A 20,616-nucleotide genomic window follows, 5' to 3' on the forward strand; every position below is an offset into this window, starting at 1 on the left:
TAGAGTGATTGGTTATACATGTCTTGTAATTTATCTTGACAATTATATGTGTATATTTGTAAGATGTATAACCAAGTAGATGTGATACTCTAATATATTTTGTTTGATATTATATTTTCAAATTAGGACAATAATACTTGGCTCAAAACATCTCTGATAGTCTATGATGATCACATGTCTACATGATATTCTTCTTGAAAAATCTAGCTTAATGATACTACATATTTTGTTTGGATTGGGATGAGTATATTTGTTAGAGATGGAATATTATGACTTTATTATTATTTATTAAATGAATAATAGCTAGGTAATATCCTCTATTTAATTATAGATAACAATTTAAATCATTACATGTATATATTTATCTTCATATTGATAATGACTAGTTTCTTTGAGTTGTGCATTTGTTTGATTATGATTATGATCTAACCCTTCTGACCCATCATGTCTTATACATATATACTCTATTTGATATGTTGGTCAAATGAGAGGAGGAATTTGTAGTCTCTCCTATTGGATATCTATGCAATGTTGCACACCTCCTTCCTTTCCTGTTACTAATTGTATATAAGTTAGTTATTAATTTTATTAGTGTTCAATGATGCAGGGATGTTTAGGTACTAGGCATTTACTCCACCTAGATACACAAGTCTAAGTGTGCCTTAAAATCCTTGAAAGTTATTTTTGTGGAAGTAGTGCTAAGGTATACACAAGTAACTCCTTTGGGTATAGGTTTTCTTTTTAGGTAGATTGATTGACTCTCTAATAATTTCTAGGAATTGGTGATTTTACACTTTCATGTTATTTTTGGTTGTATGATTTGTTTAATCATTTCATTTATTTCTCCATCTTGAAATTATTTTCAATGATCATTTCTAGGTTAAGTTTTAGGTTTTCATGACTTTCAATAGTTTACATTTACTTTTCTTACTGACTATGGTTGACCTTGCTTAAGCTTTTGTAGTTTTCTTTGTGTTTTATATTTGAGTGTTAGGTCCTCTTTGGATGATTATATTTACTTCAATGCATGTAATTGCATTCTATCAAAGTGTTATATATTATAGTAAGTATAAATATGTAATAATATTAATATTGGGATCTATCACTTACTAATCAAATAGATTTCAATGTTTAGTATTTGACACAAACACAAACATATCCATACATACATATAGTATTGTGAATAATTAAATATTACTCAATGTGAGATATGATATTCTTAATTGCTAAATTTTAATAATATGAATAGGTTACATACCACATTCCATATCACATATTATAAATAGGTATATTACTGATTATAAAATAATTCATTATAGTTATATTTATCTACTACATAGTTGTGAGTTATAATTACACTGAGTAACTCAATTATGCTCTTTAGTTATGAGTTAGTTGTAGGTTGGTTACCTTTGGGAAATTGATTTATATGGTCTCTTTTTGTCCTCTTTGGGGGAGATGGGGCTGAAATTCTACAAAGATCTTGGTTTTATTTACATGAATATTTTTTAATGAGGCGAGCTAGGGTTTGAATGATCCATCTCAAGTCAGAATTGTCTTCCTCTTGGTGTTTCCTTCCTCCTTCCTTGGTTAAATATTTGTTGGATATGAGGTATGGATAACATATATTGATTGAGTTATTTATATAATAAAAATGTATCTATTTATATGTTATTATGATGTATGATGTCTATACATTCCATTCCTATAGTTATTTAAAAGTTTTGAATTATATTTTATAAAAATTGCCATGTGTTTTGCAAGGATATTTAGCAACCCATTTTTGGAGATATGTTATTTGAACAACCTAAATTGTGTTTAGAGTTCTACTTGGTTTGTTTTTTGGAAGGGAAATTAAAAGATATCAAATTGAAATCTCTCATATTTTTCTTTTAGGGTCAAATTTATGCCCTATTGTGTATATTTTGTCAAACTAAATATGTCCATTTTGGGTGTCAATTTTCAGCCAAGTTCACCTAAATGGTACAAATTGTAAATATAAGTTTGATATAATAGGTGGCACCATGTCTTGTCTTTCATTTGTCACTAGTTTTTTATATTGTTGTTATGTTTTGTGAATGTTACAACCATTTTAGTGAATGTACGTGGGTGTGAGCAATAAGTAGGGTTTTCTATTTTACTACATAAGTCATAACTTTATTTCCTACCATTGGATATTCATATAAATTTAATAAATCATACAAAAATATTTTTTATCCATTCTCACCAAATTTATTGGATTAGTTATGTGATTTTTGAAATATGTGGGGATTTTTCTCATTGATGGGTTTTCTTGGCATTTATTCATTATTTGAAATAAATCAATTTTGAAAGTTGTTAATTGATAGAGGTTTGTGCGTTACTAAAGCCTATTAGGATCATATTAGTGATCCCTTTAAAACTTAAATATAGAAAATATGGTTTAATATCACATGTGAAATATTTTGGTTCCTTTTTATGAGTTTTGAAGGTTAGATTAGGGCTTAGGGTTGTCTAGGAAAATATGGATGAATAGAGTTTCCTAAACCCAATCAACTGATGTTATGATGTTAATATAGATTTTGTATCAATGTCACATTCTTAAATGTTTTTTAGAGGGTAGGGTAAACTAGGTAACCTAGATGAGTGGCTCACCATAGGTTCTAAGACCCAAAAGTGGTCACTAGAGGATCCTATATAGTAGAGACTAGGGCCCTAAGTAGGTTGGCTCTACATCTCATTAATTTAATAAATGGGTTATTGGAGGTTTGTGAATTTACATTAATCAATATTATTGGATATCATGACCATACATGTCATGTTGGAGTACTAAGAGTAAGTATGCTCCTTAGCTTAGATGGTTGATCCTAATAGGAACAAACTAGGGCATGCCATACTTGTCGTCATTAGATAACTTAGAGCAAGGACATTCTATGCAATAGTATGGTCCTCAGCTCAGGTGGTTGATCCTATCATATAGGAATGTAAAATGGCACTCACTTAATCAGTACCCCAGAATCCCCCCACTCATGATGTTGTTTCCTTTGGTAGTCCTTCATCTTTTATTAATTTTTTTAAAAACTATTGTGCCTTATTTTGGGAAGATATATACCACCCTATGAACATCATATTTATCACCTCCTACATGGTCCATATTTTTTATCTCCTCACTCGATAGAGTGGGCCTTTTTGGTCCCACATGGTTGGTTGGTTAATATCCATGTGAAAGTATATGACATAATGATTTATATTGATGTAATTTCAGTTTCAAAGTAATGTAAAATGGAAAGGGTATCTCTAAGAGAAATGAAACAGAAAATTTAACATATTGTATTGTTTCAAAAGTTTAATGTTATGACATGTATATTTATTTTTATTTATGGTTAATTGATGTTAATAATAAAATGTTATGATAATTAAAAGAATCTTGTGCTTTACTAAAATGATCTCATAGAATGAATAGAATAATTGAAGTAATTGGTCAATGGAATATAGTTAGTAAACATGTGTAGTTAAAAAAATAATGTTGCTTAATTTTATTAGAATAGATAAATACAAGTTAATTAAATGTAATTGATTTACTAGGCGTTAGACATTAGATTTCAAAATGGAAAAGGCAAAAGTAATAAGTTATACTTGAGGTATAAGTTAGAAAGTGTTTGTTCTTACCTTGATTTGCTAAGATAGATAAATGGATATTGAAATAAATAATGAAGCAATAAAGGAAAGATAACTAAATATGATTTTGACACTTGTTTTAAAACTATATCATTTTAAGGGTAAATTAAATGCATCTTGGGATTGCTTATTAATTGGATATTTCTTATAATACTAACTTAATAATATGAACTGTGTTGTTTAAGATAAATATAAGGGAATCTATTAGGACACTTGTATATTTAGTTTGGTAAATAAATTAAGCAAAGACCATAGAAAAAATTTATTCACTAAACTTAGTAACATTTAGTCTTTTTCTTTTGGGTTCCTTGGTGGGGTGTTACAAAAAACTTAGGAAGATATTTAGTAATGCACACCATACCTTGATTTATGATATATCTCCACCATATAATCCTTAGGATGTTCTTTTTATTAAACTAAAGACTTCAAAAATTTCGTGTGCCTCTCAACTATCCACATTGACTTTGCATGTAAGGTTCACACAATTCAATCTCCTCAACTTGGTGTACAAGGTAATGTTCTTGTGCATTGAAAAATGTCATAGGTAGAAAATTTTGTATTTGACACATTAGATGATGAATTTTCCTTTTCCAATAATTTAGATCTTCTTTATGCATTTCTTTAGATGACCGCCATATCACAAATATATTTACAAGATTTAACAAATAAAATACAATATATTACATGAGTACAAGTAAACCAAATATAATAATGATATATATATATATATATATAAAATAAATTTTACAAAAATGGTTACTTACCTCATGTACTTTCCAATATCATATATAACTTTTTGGAATTCTTTAGAATAATTGAGAGGGGATGAATCAATTATCCAAGGTCTAGATGTACAATTAAAACTTTTCACAACTTAGTAAACACATATCCATAAAACATTTTCATCATGCATGTATCCATTATATTATGCAATCACTTAAACTTGTAGGTTATTGTCAAATCAATTTACAAAAATGTAAACATGAAACACAACAGATTCAATAACACATTTGACATAATGATTTAACGTGGAAACCCAATTTGGCAAAAATCACTAGCTATTGGAAATATAAGAGGAGTAACTAAGAGGGGAAGGGTGAATCAGTTACTACTAAAATAAATCCTAGATCCCTCAGAAGTTAGTGCAAAATAAACTCTAAAAATTGAATACTACTAATGCTTGGTAAACATACATAAAATATTGTAACTCGGTAAATACAAAATATGCTCAGTAAATACTTAACATGTCAATTTTAGATGTTATCTATGATTATCATTATCTTAACTTAGATGCAAGCACATAAAAGAAAATAGCATGAACACATTTGACACTAGGATTTAACATAGAAACCCAATTTAAGAAAAGCCATCAATTGCAACTAGTTACTATTTTCACTCTTTTGAAGTGAGCTCTATTAGGAGCCAACCCTATTAAAGGTTACAAAACACTATATTAAGTGTGATTCTATTAGAGGATTTAATCACCCTGTTAGGAGTGGCCTTGTTAGAGGTCTTTAGATAATTCAACAGAAATACCACCTTTTTAGAGGATTTACAAATAGCTATTAAGCCAACTCTATTAAGAGATTTAGATCACTGCTACAATGGTTAGAGAGTAATAATGAGATGACCTAATTTGAATGCAACTAAATTTTTGATTACAGATCTCGATTCTGGCTTTACTTGATCCTTCGTGATTGAATATATCTTTTCTACTCCACAAGGATATTTTTCTTATCTTTTTTATTCGCTACCTTATTGCATCATTAGATCTTCAAAATCATCCATGCATTCAAATTCTTACTTACTTTCAAATTCTCAACTTGACCTTATTCTTATATCATTCATATTGTCAAGTTAGCTCATATACAACTTAGAATAACTAATATTCATCACCTCAATCGGTTAGAACCAATAGATGAATCAATTAAGCTTAATATGCCAAAACAAGAAAATCCTTCATTAGCCAACCTAGTTTAGTAGACACTAACTCAGAAATGATTTCCTGTCTTAACTAACAGAAGCTCGGTTAATACTGCAAACTTGCAAAGATTCTTTGGTAACCTAGTGAGCTTAGTTAACATTGGTTCCATCCAATATTTCCTTCATTAACCAGGTGATCTTGGTTAACACTCATCTTCTGTAGACTTTCCTTCAATGCCTTAGTGAAATCGGTAGACACTGCCTTCTAAACTAGGCAAACACAGGAATGCTCAATAGACATAAAAAACTATCTTCACTACCTAAGTGATATCGGCATACACTGATTGATAATGATATGACATTTGTGTAACATCAAAGAAAATACACAATTAATCAATTGTATCTAACACAAGTAACATGCTACTCATTCTCACTCTTCTAAAGTGATGCCTTGTGAAAGGCTAACCCTATTAAAGGTTACAATACATAATGTTAAATGTGACCTAGTTAAATTATTTGAATCACCCTATTAGGAGTGAGCTTTGTTAGAGGACTTTAGATCATTCACTCGGAATGTCACCTAGTTAAAGGAGTTACAAATGACTATTAGGTCAACCTTAATCCAAAGGATTTACCCTAGACTGATACAATGATTAGAAGGTAACAATAAGGCTTGATTTGATAACAACTTACAACTCCATTTGTAGATTATAGATCTCTATTTTACTCCTCCATTCTACTTGGCTTTCACACTCTTCAGCTCTGATAGCTTGTTCAACCTTCAAGCATCCATATCTTTAAACCTTCTTGCTTTTCTTGCCAATGCACTCTCTTCTCTCAAGTCATTAAGTGAAGCAATATCTTGCACATGACAACCCTTGCTTCTAACTAGCTATCTCTATAAATAGAAAATTAAGATATTTAATTGTTCATTTTCTATCATCCATTTTAGGGTTAGGTTGGATTAGATAGGATTCAATGAATCTACCCCTCATTTCATTACATTCCCTTCTAGAAACTTCTCATTTCAATCCTCTTTGAATTTTCCTCAAAATGGTTCATCTTGAATTCTGTGCTACCAGCTCATCAAGCTTATCTTCCACACAATCCAAGAAATCAAACTTGTCAGCTTAGATTCATCAAATTCATGATCTTTCTCATAATGCTGACACTTCACATTAATTGGATTTTTATTCTTGGTACAAACTATGTTGCCCGACATTCACTGTCAGAACACTCGGCATGAACTATAGTTTACTAATACTTGACATCAACTAAACTTTACTCAGCTTACATTGAAAATGACTTTTCTTGGCTCCAACTAATTTTTTGCTCAACTTAAACTATCTTTGCTCAACACCTACTATACATAATGTTAAGCTTGGCAAACAAACTTTGTTTAACTTATTTTTCTGAACTTAATCAATGTAACTATCCTTTGTAACCTTAAGTAGAATATCAATGCACTATAATATCACTGTCTCAACTGATCCTTCTGCTCTTCTTCATATCATAACTCAACCTTTCCTCTAGGTTCTATTGTTACCTCATTTGATCAAATCCCCTTCATCAATCAAATAAATGATAGTACTTGAATCATATAAGAATTTTTCTTACCAACAAGCAATGGGTTTGACATCAATGACAAAACAATGATTGGTACATATATTCATACTTGTGTCAATCTATTTTCAACAATCTCCCTCTTTGGCATTGATGGCAAGCCAAACTAACCAAACTTAATCAGTATGACCAATCAGAATACCAAAAGGAAAATAATTCTTTGTATTGAAATCTCTCCCTCTATCAGCAACTTTCATCTTCTGAATAGGTTATAAAATTATGTTCTCATCCTTATGACTCCCTCTTGATTACTTCTTATCTCTCCCTCTACATTATCTCCCTCTTACTAGATAGATGGTTCTTCTATGTTTTCTTTCATCTCCCTTCGTAGAATCAGGTTGATCAAGATTATCTAGATTTCCCTATCTTTTCAAAGTCTTTATCTCCCTCTATTGACAACAATTCCAAAGACTTATCATCTTAATATGCATATATATGAACAGTTTTAGTTTCTCCCTTGGACACCTAGCTTGTGATTGATTTGTAGTTTGTTGGTACACATATGGACCCAGATTTTAAACTTTTAGTTTCAAATCTTGAACCTTTTAGTTTCAAGTTTTTAACCTGTTTAAACTACTTCAAACTTGGTTCAAAGTGGTTCAACAAGTTTGAAGTGGCTTGATGGTTCGAAGTTGTTCAAAATGAAGATTTCTTGATTCAAGTTCAGAATCTCGTCCCGGTTCATAATTCAAGTTCAAGTTTTGTCAGTTCAATAGTTTTAAGAAAGTATAGAAGTGAAAATCAAGATTGTGAAGATCTAGTATGATGGATTTAGTTGCAAGCAAGGTTTAGATTCATAGTTTACATGTGCAATTTCCTTGATTTTGAAGTCTCAAATTGAGGCCATGTGAAGATATGATTGATATCTTAGCAATCTAATATGGAAGGGAATCTCATCCAAATTATATGATTGAATACACATCGGGGTTAGTGATCAATCACTTGATTGAATGTTTTCATCTCATGTGTCTTGTATTATCGACCCCAAATTTTAGAGTTGATCTTATGTCCAATAAAGTATGCTCTTGATTTTAAGAACTATCCTTTGCCATGCAATGACGTTTCTTTATGTTACTAAAAAACAAGTAAATCATCATTATCGAGCATGCACATTAGAGACGACATTGTGGGAAGTGCATAAAAAATGTATTGATTGTATGAGGAAAAACACCAAAACACTTTCGATTCTATTTGATAGAGGTGAAATCAATTTTCTAAAGAGAAGGCATAGGTTAGTACTAGAGACACTCACTTATGCTTAAGTTTGAGAAATGTATGAAGAAAACTAGCACCATCATGGACTATAGGGAGAAATTGAGGCATCAATCTAACGGGTCAAGATGAACTCATTTGTGCAAGGACGTGGGGTCTGCCAATAGCCACATCAATAGAGAGTTATTTGTGACCCTCACATGAGGATTCTAGAGCATAATAAATAGAGGATAAGTCAACTTATTTTCATTTCCAAGGATTATACATATGGAAGCATGTGTCTTTGAATATAAATCACTAGCAAATGCCATCTACAGAGATGGAGATATCTACATTTGAGAGAAGATGTCAAGTGGGGCTGACAATGATAGCAGCTCCATGAATCTTCATTGGATTGAAAAAATGCTTAGTTACTTGGGGACATTGAAGTCCATATGCATGTTTTTTGAAGGATTGACTAAGGCTTTGGAGGTGGAAGTCATGCATTTGCAAATATTGTTGGAAGAAGTTGTTATAATTTCTATGACCACGAATTTGTAGGAAGCCAGAATATTAGTCTCAGTATGGGGGGTATAAATTACAATGTAACCATTGGATCAATCCCATTTTTAGATATGTCTGAAGAATACTAGTTATCTATACCTCCTCTAATCAGTTTTAAAATATTCTTGATGGATAGAAAGTTACACATGTTTTAATGCAGCACTGTCAAAATGATCCACGACACCCAGAAAATGATGCTAGAAAAAAATAGATCCTATTTCATGGGTCATATATAACAATAAAACCTTTGGATTGGGCTTAATTTCAAATATGTATGGCCAAACCTAGTTCTCTAAATCCTTGACAAAGAATTTTGTTAGATTATTTATGGATCAAAAGTTACAGGTTTCTGAGTGCAACACTATCAGATCAAAAATGACAGTGACAAAATGCAGAGCACAGTAAAATAGTCATGTTGTGGGGGTTGTATCCTACAATACAACCATTGGATTGGCCTGAATTTTTGATATATGTTGTTAAAAAAATTCTATATATCCTCTTCAAATGGATTGTCCATATTCAAAATGGATCAAAATTTATGGGTTTCTAAGTGTAACATTGTCAAAAATGTCAATGATAGTAATAAATGTTGTCAACACTTCATCTCCAACAAAGTGCCACCTATCCCAATTTAATTAGATTGTTTGGGACTTTGGAGAGTTATATTTTCAAGTTGTTCATTTTAAAAGATTTATCAAGTATGTGGAGATTAAGTAAGAGATAAAATCATCAGAGGAAAGGAAGAGATATAAGATAATTTAAATGGGCAATATTTTCAAGAATTGGTTGCATGACAAAACATCAACAAGAATGCTATTTATTGTAATCAGAGAGACATAGAAGGGTTTCCACTTTTTCCTTTCTTGATTAAAAAATTGGTGCTATAGTAGGAAGGAATATTTTTTTCCAGATTCTTCATTTCTTCTGGGAGAGAGGGAGCAGAGCTTTTGTTTATTTTTCTAAAATTGTGTGTTAAGAAAAAATGGGATATTTTGATTTTGAATGTAATACAAGGGAGGGAATTTATGTTTCCTTTTTAGATTGTGATTTTGCATCTTTTTTGTCTTTTTCATTTTTAGAGAAGGGAGACTTGAGAGACAATTGCATACCAAAACTTTGAATTTGGGCAATTTTCTTTCCACTGATCGTTATCTTTATGTAACTTTTAGTTTTCTCTAAACACATTCAATGGCATGGTTTTATGAATATGTTTGATTTCAAAGTGTCCTTAAAGCTCTGATTCTTTGCTTTCATAGACTTTCTTTCTCTTTTTAATATAGCATGAAAATGGACTTTGTGTCATTTGTTGTTTATATTCTTGTAGTCATTTAGGTTTTTGCATCTACTTTGTGTTTACATGTAGATGTTTGTAATCCTTTTGTGTTTTCTGGTTAAAAGCATTCATATTTAAATTTGTTATCATATATGGGGAGCTATACCCAAATAAATTTAGAGTGTGCTTACACTCTTTCAATAGTGAAGTGACCCAACTATTAGTGCTGATTAGTCTTCCTACTCGGGCATTTAGAGTTAATTTGTATTTATTTCGTTGGAGGACAATCTATTCACTAGTAGATTTTTGGTGGCTCTACTGGGGACGAAAACAAAGATCATTGCCTAACATTTGTTTCCTCATTTTTATGGTTATCTCTATGTGTAAGAGATTGGTGACTCTATGTTACAAACCTATTGAATTTTTGATTTCAGAGTTTCAGTGTGTATCATGGCTATGGTTGCAACTCAGCCATGGGGGGCTTAGATCGAACAATTTTCCTTGGCCCAATATTTAGTCTTACCTAAAAGATCATGGGAATACCTTCCCAAGTTTCTTGGAGATAAAACACATGTTGGGCCCATTTACCATTGCACCAAAAGCCATGACTGTTAGTGAACATGGAACACCACATAATTAACCACCTGTGGGCAGGGGAGCGCATCGCATCACCCAACAATCTCCCCCTCGACGCGCATATCAGGTGCTTACGCGGATCGGGAAGGCACCGGAGAGATTTGAACCCATGACCAGGCATTGTAGGGCCCATTTACCATTGCACCAAAAGCCATGACTGTTAGTGAACATGGAACACCACATAATTAGCCACCTGTGGGCAGGGGAGTGCGTCGCATCACCCAACAACACAAGATCTAGATGACTACATCAAAGTAGTTATAGTCACCTATGGGATTCTTGGTGTGCAAGAAGAGGATGTCTTTGTCAAATTGTTTGCTTGGAACCTCATTGAAAATGTTGCTGATTGGTTTCAAAACTTATAGGATGGTTGTATCACTTTTTGGGATGACTTGAAAATGAAGTTCATTGAAAGATTCAAGCCTCTAGTTGATGTTGGTAAGATGTTATCAAATTTCTTGCAAATCCAAATAATGGAAGAGGAATCTATAAGAGATTTTATTGATAGATTTAATAGATGTGTTGGAAAGATCCCTCTAACATGCCATCCAACTAAAAATAATCAGTTATGCATTTTTGTTGCTGCAATGGAAACCAAAATTAAATTCTAGTTAAAGTATCAAAATGTGCAAAATCTAAGAGATGCTCAAAAAGAAGCAATTAAAATAGATGGTGCTATACTATTATGTGGAATGAAATGTAATAGTAGGAGCCATTCCCCCACTAAAAAAGAGCTTGGTGATGACAAGATTAATAAAAATCTACCAGTGGCTTCTTCATTTCAAGCATTTGATTCCTTTGCATTTGCAATTTCTAATGTCTTTCTAGCAATTGATGTTGATCCAGTAAACTTGATAGATCAACAACATCAAGAAAGAATTCATGGTGAAGAAATACAAGGCATCCCTCACCTTGATGCACAACTAAAAATTGAGGATAATTCATCTTTTGATACTCAAGAAAGCAACAGGAGTATAGTATGCTCACCTATAGAAGTCATGGAAGATTTCAGCAAGGAATTATGTTCAAAGAATGATAGCCCTTCAAAGTCTTCTCCTATAAATGATTCTTGGTTATTCGAGGAAACTAAAGAAGGAATGGTTGGTAATTTCCAAGAGACTACAAATATACATGATGAAAACCATATAAGTGTGGCTGAGGTAAAACATAGTTTCAACTTGGTATCCTTGATTTCTACAACTAATGATGTAGATATATGCTTTGTTGATCTTAAAGTTGGTCATAATGTGCTAATTGATGAGCTAGAAGCTAGGCCTCATACATTCTATGAGAAAGATGATATAAAAAAGCCATTTGAAGATGAAGAATGCTACAATGGGCTTTGGATCTTTGGTATGGAATGTCAGGTTGCCAAAAATTTGTATACTATGAGCTTGATTTTCAACATTGAAGAGATCACCAGAAGGCAGTGGTTTGGAGTTGCTCTATTAAGGCATGGTTTGTTATTACAGAAAGGCTCCTACTTCTCCTAGCCAATAAATGGTTTCATGTAATCCCTTTTGTTTCTTCTGGTTGCATGGTAGGTCCTTTTCCTACCTTTATATATATTTTGTAAATATGTTTTGGTGTGCATAGTGGTAGTTTGAATAATGTTCAAGCTTCATGCTTGCTGGTAGTTTAAGCATTTTTGGTTAGTTGGCTTTGCCCTACTCCCCTCCTCCCTCTTTGCAAGTAGCTCCTAGTTTTCTCTTCTTGGTGACTCTATTTGCCCAATGGATAAGGCACTTGTCTTTTGCCAGAGATTGCTAGAGTTCTCTATTTTTGCATCAAAAATAGTCTTGTAGTTAGAGCCCTTGTTGGTAAACATATGGACCTAGATTTTAAAATTTTAGTTTCAAGTCTTGAACCTTTTAGTTTCAAGTTTTGAACCATTTTGAACTACTTTGAACTTGGTTCAAAGTGTTTCAACAAGTTCAAAGTGGTTTGATGGTTCGAAGTTGTTTGAAATGCAGATTTATTGATTCAAGTTTAGAATCTCGTCTTGGTTCATAATTCAAGTTTAGGTTCTATCAATTCAATAGTTTTAAGAAAGTACAAAAGTGCAAATCAAGATTGTGAAGATCTAGTCTGATGGATTTAGTTGCAAGCAAGGTTTAGATTCATAGTTCACACACGCAGTTTCCTTGATTCTAAAGTCTCGAATTGAGGCCATGTGAAGATATGATTGATATCTTAACAATATAATATGGAAGGGAATGTTATCCAAATTATATGATTGAATACACATTGAGGTTAATGATCAATCACTTGATTGAATATTTTCATCTCATTTGTCTTGTATTATCAACCCCAAATTTCAAAGTTGATCTTATGTCCAATAAAGTATGCTCTTGATTTTAAGAACTATCCTTTTCCATGCAATGAAGTTTCTTTATGTTACTAAAAAATAATTAAATCATCATTATCGGGCATGCACATTGGAGATGACATTGTAGGAAGTGCATAAAACATGTATTGATTGTATGAGGCAAAACACCCAAACACTTTCGGTTCTATTTGATAGAGGTGAAATCAGCTTTCTCAAGAGAAGGCACGAGTTAGTACTAGAGACACTCACTCATGCTCAAGTTTGAGAAATGTATGAAGACAAATAGCACCATCATGGACTGCAGGGAGGAATTGAGGCATCAGTCTAATGGGTCAGGATGAACTCATTTGTGCAAGTACATGGGGTCTGCCAATAGCCACAACAATAGATAGTTATTCATGACCCTCACATGAGGATTCTAGAGCACAATAAATAGAGGATAAGTCAACTCATTTTAATTGCCAAGGATTATACATATGGAAGCACATGGCTGTGAATATAAATCACTAATGAATGTTATCTGCAGAGATGGAGATTTCTACATTTGAGAGAAGATGTCATGTTAGGCTAAAAATGATAGTAGCTCCATGAATCTTCGTTGGATCCAAAATATGCTTAGTTAGCTGGGGACATGGAAGTCCATATGAATTTTTTTTAATGGATTGACTATGGCTTTGGAGGTGGAAGTCATGCATTTGTAAATATTGTTGGAAGAAGTTGTTATAATTTCTATGACCACAAATTTGTGGAAAGCCATAATATTAGTCTCAGTATAGGGGTTATAAATCTAAATCTATCCATTGGATCAATCCCATTTTTAGATATGTTTGACTAAAACTAGTTATTTGAATCTCCTCCAAGTGGTTTTCAAATATTCATGACGCATAGAAAGTTACATATGTTTTAATGCAGCACTGTTAAAATGATCCATGATACCCAAAAAAATGATGCCAAAAAAAAATGATCCTACTTTGGGGATCATATATAACAATCCAACCTTTTTATTGGGCTGAATTTTGGATATATTTTTTCAAATTTAGTTCTATAAATCCTCTCCAAATAATTTTTTCAGATAATGTATGGATCAAAAGTTACAAGTTTTTTAGTGCAACACTATCGAATCAGAAATGACTGACAAGAGCACAATAAAATAGTCATATTGTGGGGGGTTGTATCTCACAATCTAACTATTGGATTTGCCTGAATTTTTGATATATATTGTAAAAAATATTTCTACGTATTCTCTTTAAACAGATCATCTAGATTCACAATGGATCAAAATTTATGGGTTTCTAAGTGCAGCATTGTAAAAAGTGTCAATAACAGTACCAAATGATATCAACACTTCATCTCCAGCAAGGTGCCACCTGTCCCAATTTAATTAGATTGTTTGGTACTTTGGAGATTTATATTTCCAATTTTTTCATTTTAAAAGAGCTATAAAGTATGTGGAGATTAAGTAAGATATAAATTCATCAGATGAAAGGAAGAGATATAAGATAATTTAAATGGGCAATATTTTCAAGAATCGATTACATGACAAAAAAAACAGCAAGAATGCTATTTATTGTAATCAAAGAGACATAGAAGGGGTTCCACTTTTTCCTTTCCTAATTAAAGAATTGGTTCTACAATAGGAAGGAAGATTTTTTTAAGATTCTTCATGTCTTTTGGGAGAGAGGGAGCAGAGCTTTTGTTTATTTTTCTAAAACTATGTGTTAGAAAAGAGGGGATATTTTGATTTTGAATGTAATACAGGAGAGGGAATTTATGTTTCCTTTTTAGACTATGATTTTGATGCAAAATGTAATAAGATCTTTGTTTTCTTTTGCATTTTTAGAGAAAGGAGACTTAGGAGACAATTGCATACCAAAATTTTGAATTTGGGCAATTTTCTTTCCACTGATCGTTATCTTTATGTAACTTTCAGTTTTCTCTAAACACATTCAATGCCATGGTTTTCTAAATATGTTTGATTTCAAAGTGTCCTTAAAGCTTTGATTCTTTGCTTTCTTAGACTTTCTTTCTCTTTGTAATGCAACATGCAAATGGACTTTGTGTTATTTGTTGTTTATATTCTTGCAGTCATTTAGCTTTTAGCATGTACTTTGTGTTTATAGGTAGATGCTTGTAATCCTTTCATGTTTTTTGGTTAAAAACATTCATATTTAAATTTGTTATCATATACTAGGAACTATACCCAAATAAATTCAAAGGGTTCTTACACTCTTTCAATAGTGAAGTGACCCAACTGTTAGTGCTGATTAGTCTTCCTACTCGAGCATTTAAAGTTAATATGTATATATTTTGTCTGACAACAATTTGTTCACTAACAGATTTTTCACAAAGTAGATGTTTGTAATCCTTTCATGCTTTTTGGTTAAAAGCATTCATATTTAATTTTTTTTATCATATACGAGCAGTTGTACCCAAATAAATTTAGAGGGTACTTACACTCTTTCAATAGTGAAGTGACCCAATTGTTAGTGCTGATTAGTCTTCCTACTCAAGCATTTAGAGTTAATTTGTATTTATTTCATTAGAGGACAATATGTTCACTAATATAGTTCCAACTCTTTGATTACTTTAGGTAGCTCTTAAAGTAAGATCTATTGCATCAATGTATTGTTAAAATATTCAAAATGGGAAGAGTACTTTTGAGAAGGGGGGTGAATCAAAAGTAACTAGTTTTTATCCTTTTAAATCCTTTTCAACACATAACTAAAAGTAAATTGCATGCATATAAACATTTAAGAAAACATGAAATAAAAGTATGCATCAACACATGACACCAAGAATTTGGTAACCCAAAAACTCTTTAGGAATAAGAAGGTAAAACTAGGGTGGGGATGATACCCACGCAAATTACTGCAACAATAATTGTTTGACCACTTCTGATGGTCTGTCCTGTAAAAGGATTTACACTATGTCAATAGTGACCTATTTAGAGGATTTACAAACACTTTAAAATAAGTGTCACCCTATTAAAGGATTTACAATAGGCTATTAAACCCACCTAACTCAATAGGATTTTCAATCACCTTCTCCAAAGGTTCTCCCACCTAGCTATTAAGCTAACCTATCAATATAGGATTTCCAACATCTAATAAAATGGCAAGAAAGTATTAGAAAAATTAACCTGATAGTATGCAATCTTTAATTTCTAGATTCAGGCACTTGATCTGCTCTCTCTAATGTGACCCTTGCTTGATCTAATCTCTGTTCTTAATCCTTGTACCATTATGATCAACTGGATGTGTAATTGTTGCTCTGTTCCTCTAAGTCTTTCACACTTCACACTAAATTTCACTATAGTTTCCCCATACACTATTCTCATCCACACACATAATGGGGTTTTCAACCTCCTTTTAAAAATTATGAAGAGTTAGGGTTAGGTATGGATCTATGATCCATATTGAATCTTGAATTCCTGCTCATTCTTTGCATTTTTCTCATTGGTTACATGTGTTCTCCATTTTTCTAATTGGTTGCATGTTGATTGCATATGAAATATACAAGATTCATTCTTATCCTTGTTTTCCTTCAAAATATTTTTATGTTAGCTCCAAAAATAGTTTACATCTGAGTTTATGAGGGCATAAACTCATATGTTGATTATGTGTTACTTGGCACATAATAGACTACTGGTTCTCGACACATATACTATCCTGGTTTTTTCGGCACCTATAAATTCTATCTTGCTTGGCACTATATGATTCTAGCTCACTTGGCATATAAAACACTTTGACTTGCTCAGCATCAACTATGACTCGACACCTATATATCAATTGGCATCTATTGCTTACTTGGCACCGGAAGTCACTCAGCACTTGTTGAAATTCTTGCTCAGCACCAACTATAGCTCGGCATACATAGTGTACTCTACATGTATAGTGAAATTGGTTAAGTGTGTTAACACTCGAATGTCAAAACCATTTTGAGACCAACATGTATACCATATGTCAATCAACTTATTTGATGTAGGGAACTCCTCATGCTTCTTAGATAGCCTTTGATAGGGGTATCACCCCTAGTTTACCTCTTAGATACTCATGAGCATCCTTAGGTAATGCTTTTGTAAAGATATCATCAATTTTCTCTTTGGTTTTGACATATTCCATCTTCACCTCTTTATCTTGAACTAGTTCTCTCAAGTAATGATACTTGATTGCAATGTATTTAGTCTGTGTATGCATCACAAGATTCTTTGATATATTTATAGCACTTTTATTATCACAATGAAGTAACATAGGTTCAATGATTTCTTCCTTCATACCTTTAGGTAGCTATTTGATCCACACAATGTTTGTACAATTTACTGCAACAACAATATATTCAGCTTCAATAGTAGATTGAGATATACAATTTTGTTTCTTGCTAGTCCAAGTAACCAAGCTTTTGCCTAATAAAAATGCTCCTCCACTGGTGCTCTTTTTGTCATCAATATTTCTAGCCCAATTAGCATTAGTGTAGGACTTCAATTTAAATTTCTCCTTTTTCTTGTAGTATAGACCATATTCCTCTATTCCTTTCAAATATCTTGTTATTCTCTTTACTACCATCAACTGATTCTCTATGGGATTAGTAGATAAACTTGCAACTACCCATATAGATAATGCAATATTAGATCTGCTATGTACTACCTGTTGTAATTTTCCAATCATAGACTTGTATAATCTTTGATTCGCCTTAGCTAAATCATCATTCTTTGACAATTTATGTAATGTCACCATGAGTGTGCTTATTAGCTTGTACTCTTCCAATTCAAAAGTTTTTATTATCTCCTTAACATACTTTGACTGAGTGATGTATATACCATATTTCATCTGATGTACTTGCAAACCCACAAAGAACTTGATCTCTCCAAACATAGACATCTCAAATTATTTCTTCATTTCATTTGCAAAAGCCTTACATATAATATCTTGACCTCCAAATAGGATATCATCAACAAAAATTTCAGATAACAAAATACCTTTTCCTTTCTCTATCTTTAAGTACAAATTGTTATTATCATCAATCCTATCAAATCCAATCTTCACAAGACAATTATGAAGCTTCTCATAGCATGCTCTTGGTGCTTGCTTAAAACCATATATAGCTTTTTCTAGTCTACATACCATGTTTTTGTTGTTAGCATCAACAAATCCTTCTTGTTGATCTATATAGATGTCTTCCTCCAATATACCATTCAGAAATGAAGACATAACATCCATTTGATAAATTGTGAAACCTTTGTATGTAGAGTAAGCAAGCAGAGTCTTGTGACTTCACCATTTTAATCTAACTTGTTTTTGTATACCCACTTGATGCCAATCACATTTTTTTCTTCTAGTCTGGGAACTAGAGTCCATGTCTTATTTTTCTCAATTTTTTCAATCTTTTCTTTCATGGCTTTACTCCAATCCACCTCTTCTAAGGCATCTTTCACTATTTTAGGTTCTTGAATGCTTGGAAAAAATGTATCATTTATCAACTTGTTCCTTGTCATTGGTCTAGCATCTTTATCACCAATGATTTGTACATCAGGGTGATGTCTCTTGACATACTCAGACAATCTTGCTTTTGCTCTATTTTGATGCAAGAGCATCTTGGGTGCAAGGGAAATCTTGTATCACCCAAAAATACTTTATTTTGAGTCTTTTCCATATTAATAAGGACCAGTAGAAAGGGTGGTTTCTATTTATGAGAACTTACTATTTTTAGTAAGTTTGTCATACAAGCTTAGAATGTTCTCATTTTCTATAGGAAGGTTCATAGAAGTGGTGAGATTACATGGTCTACCAAAGAGTATAGTTTCAGATTGAGATACCAAATTTGTTGGGTATTTTTGGCATACATTGTGGAAGAAGTTGAAGACAAATTTGAAGTTTAGTTCATCACATCATCCACATACTAATGGATAGACAAAAGCTGTGAATCATAGTTTAAGAAATATGTTGAAATGCTTGGTTGGAGATAAACCAAAAGGGTGGGATATGATTTTACCATAGGCAAAATTTGCATATAATAATTTTATCAATAGGAGTATCGGTAAATCACCATTCCAAATTGTATATGAGAGTAGTCCCAGAAATACTTTTGAATTGAGGCAATTGGATAAAGGAGAGATAAGTAGTGCTAAAGCAGAAGATTTTGTTGAACATTTGAAGAACATCCATGAGGAGGTGAGGAAGCACATCATAAAGATAAATACATATTATAAGGCTAAGGAAGATATGAAAAGGAGATATAAGAGATTTTAGATTGGAGATGAAGTCATAGTTCATTTGAGAAAGGAGCATTTTCCAGTGGGTACATATAATAAGTTGAAGATAAAAAAGTTTGGACCGTGCAAGATAGTGAAGAGGCATGATTCTGGCAATGCCTATGAAGTGGAGTTGCCAACTGAATTGAATATTTCACTAGTATTTAATATTTTAGATTTGATAGAGTATTATGAAGGAGGTGATGGATATGAAGTTTTAAAAGTGCAATGGAGCATTCTAGTAGCTAGTTCGGCTACAAAGGAGATTGAGGAGATACTAGACAGTCATGTTGGAAAAAGTACCAGAAACAAAACTAATGAGCAATATCTAGTCAAATAGAAAGGGAGACCAGTTGAGGATTCATCATGGCTAGCAAAGGAGGAGGTTAACCATCTTGGTTTTCCTCTAAACACCCGAGATGTGATGGGGTCACTTCTCAAGTTACTCCAGGTGTCTGATGCAGGAGCATCTTGGGTGCAAAGGCAATCTTGCATCACCCAAAAATATTTTATTTTTAGTATTTTCCATTTTAATAAGGACTAGTCAACAAGGTGGTTTCTATTTATGGGAACTTAATATTTTTAGTAAGTTTTTCATATGAGCTCAAAATGTTCTCATTTTTTACAAGAAGGTTCATTTTAGATTTGTAAGCCTACCATAAAAGTCTTATTGCTCAAGCATTAGTATTAGAGAAGTTATTGCAGATTTTTAGTGGAAAATTTTGTAGAAAAGTCTTTAAGCTCATCGTTGGAGGCCTTAGAGTGCTTAGATGAGGTCCAAAAACTTGATGGAAGGGCACTAGCATAGTTTCAAACCTTTAGAGCTAGCATTTCTGAAAAGTGGTTATAATAGCCAATCGAAAGAACAGTTCATGAGTTATGGCCTTTGAAATTTTGGCTACCAAAATTTCTAAAATAATTTGTCAAAGATGTATTTGGCCGACTCTGTGTATTGTTAGGGTCTGTTGGTGCTAGGTATTAAATTTGATCATCTAAAACCTTCTCGAGTGGCATAAAACTACCTTTTTAAGAAAGACCTTACCATTGTCTACAATATCTCTAGGTGATAGTTCACAACTTGTCTTGCAATTTATTGTACTGAGGGTGCCCATGTGGGTTAGCATATTGTACTTATGAATTTTTTAATTCCACATTTGTGGTGCAAATAAGAAG

The sequence above is a fragment of the Cupressus sempervirens genome, chromosome 4 (assembly GCF_028749045.1).
Source record: "Cupressus sempervirens isolate cs-2001-9-10 chromosome 4, ASM2874904v1, whole genome shotgun sequence".
Taxonomy (NCBI): domain Eukaryota; kingdom Viridiplantae; phylum Streptophyta; class Pinopsida; order Cupressales; family Cupressaceae; genus Cupressus; species Cupressus sempervirens.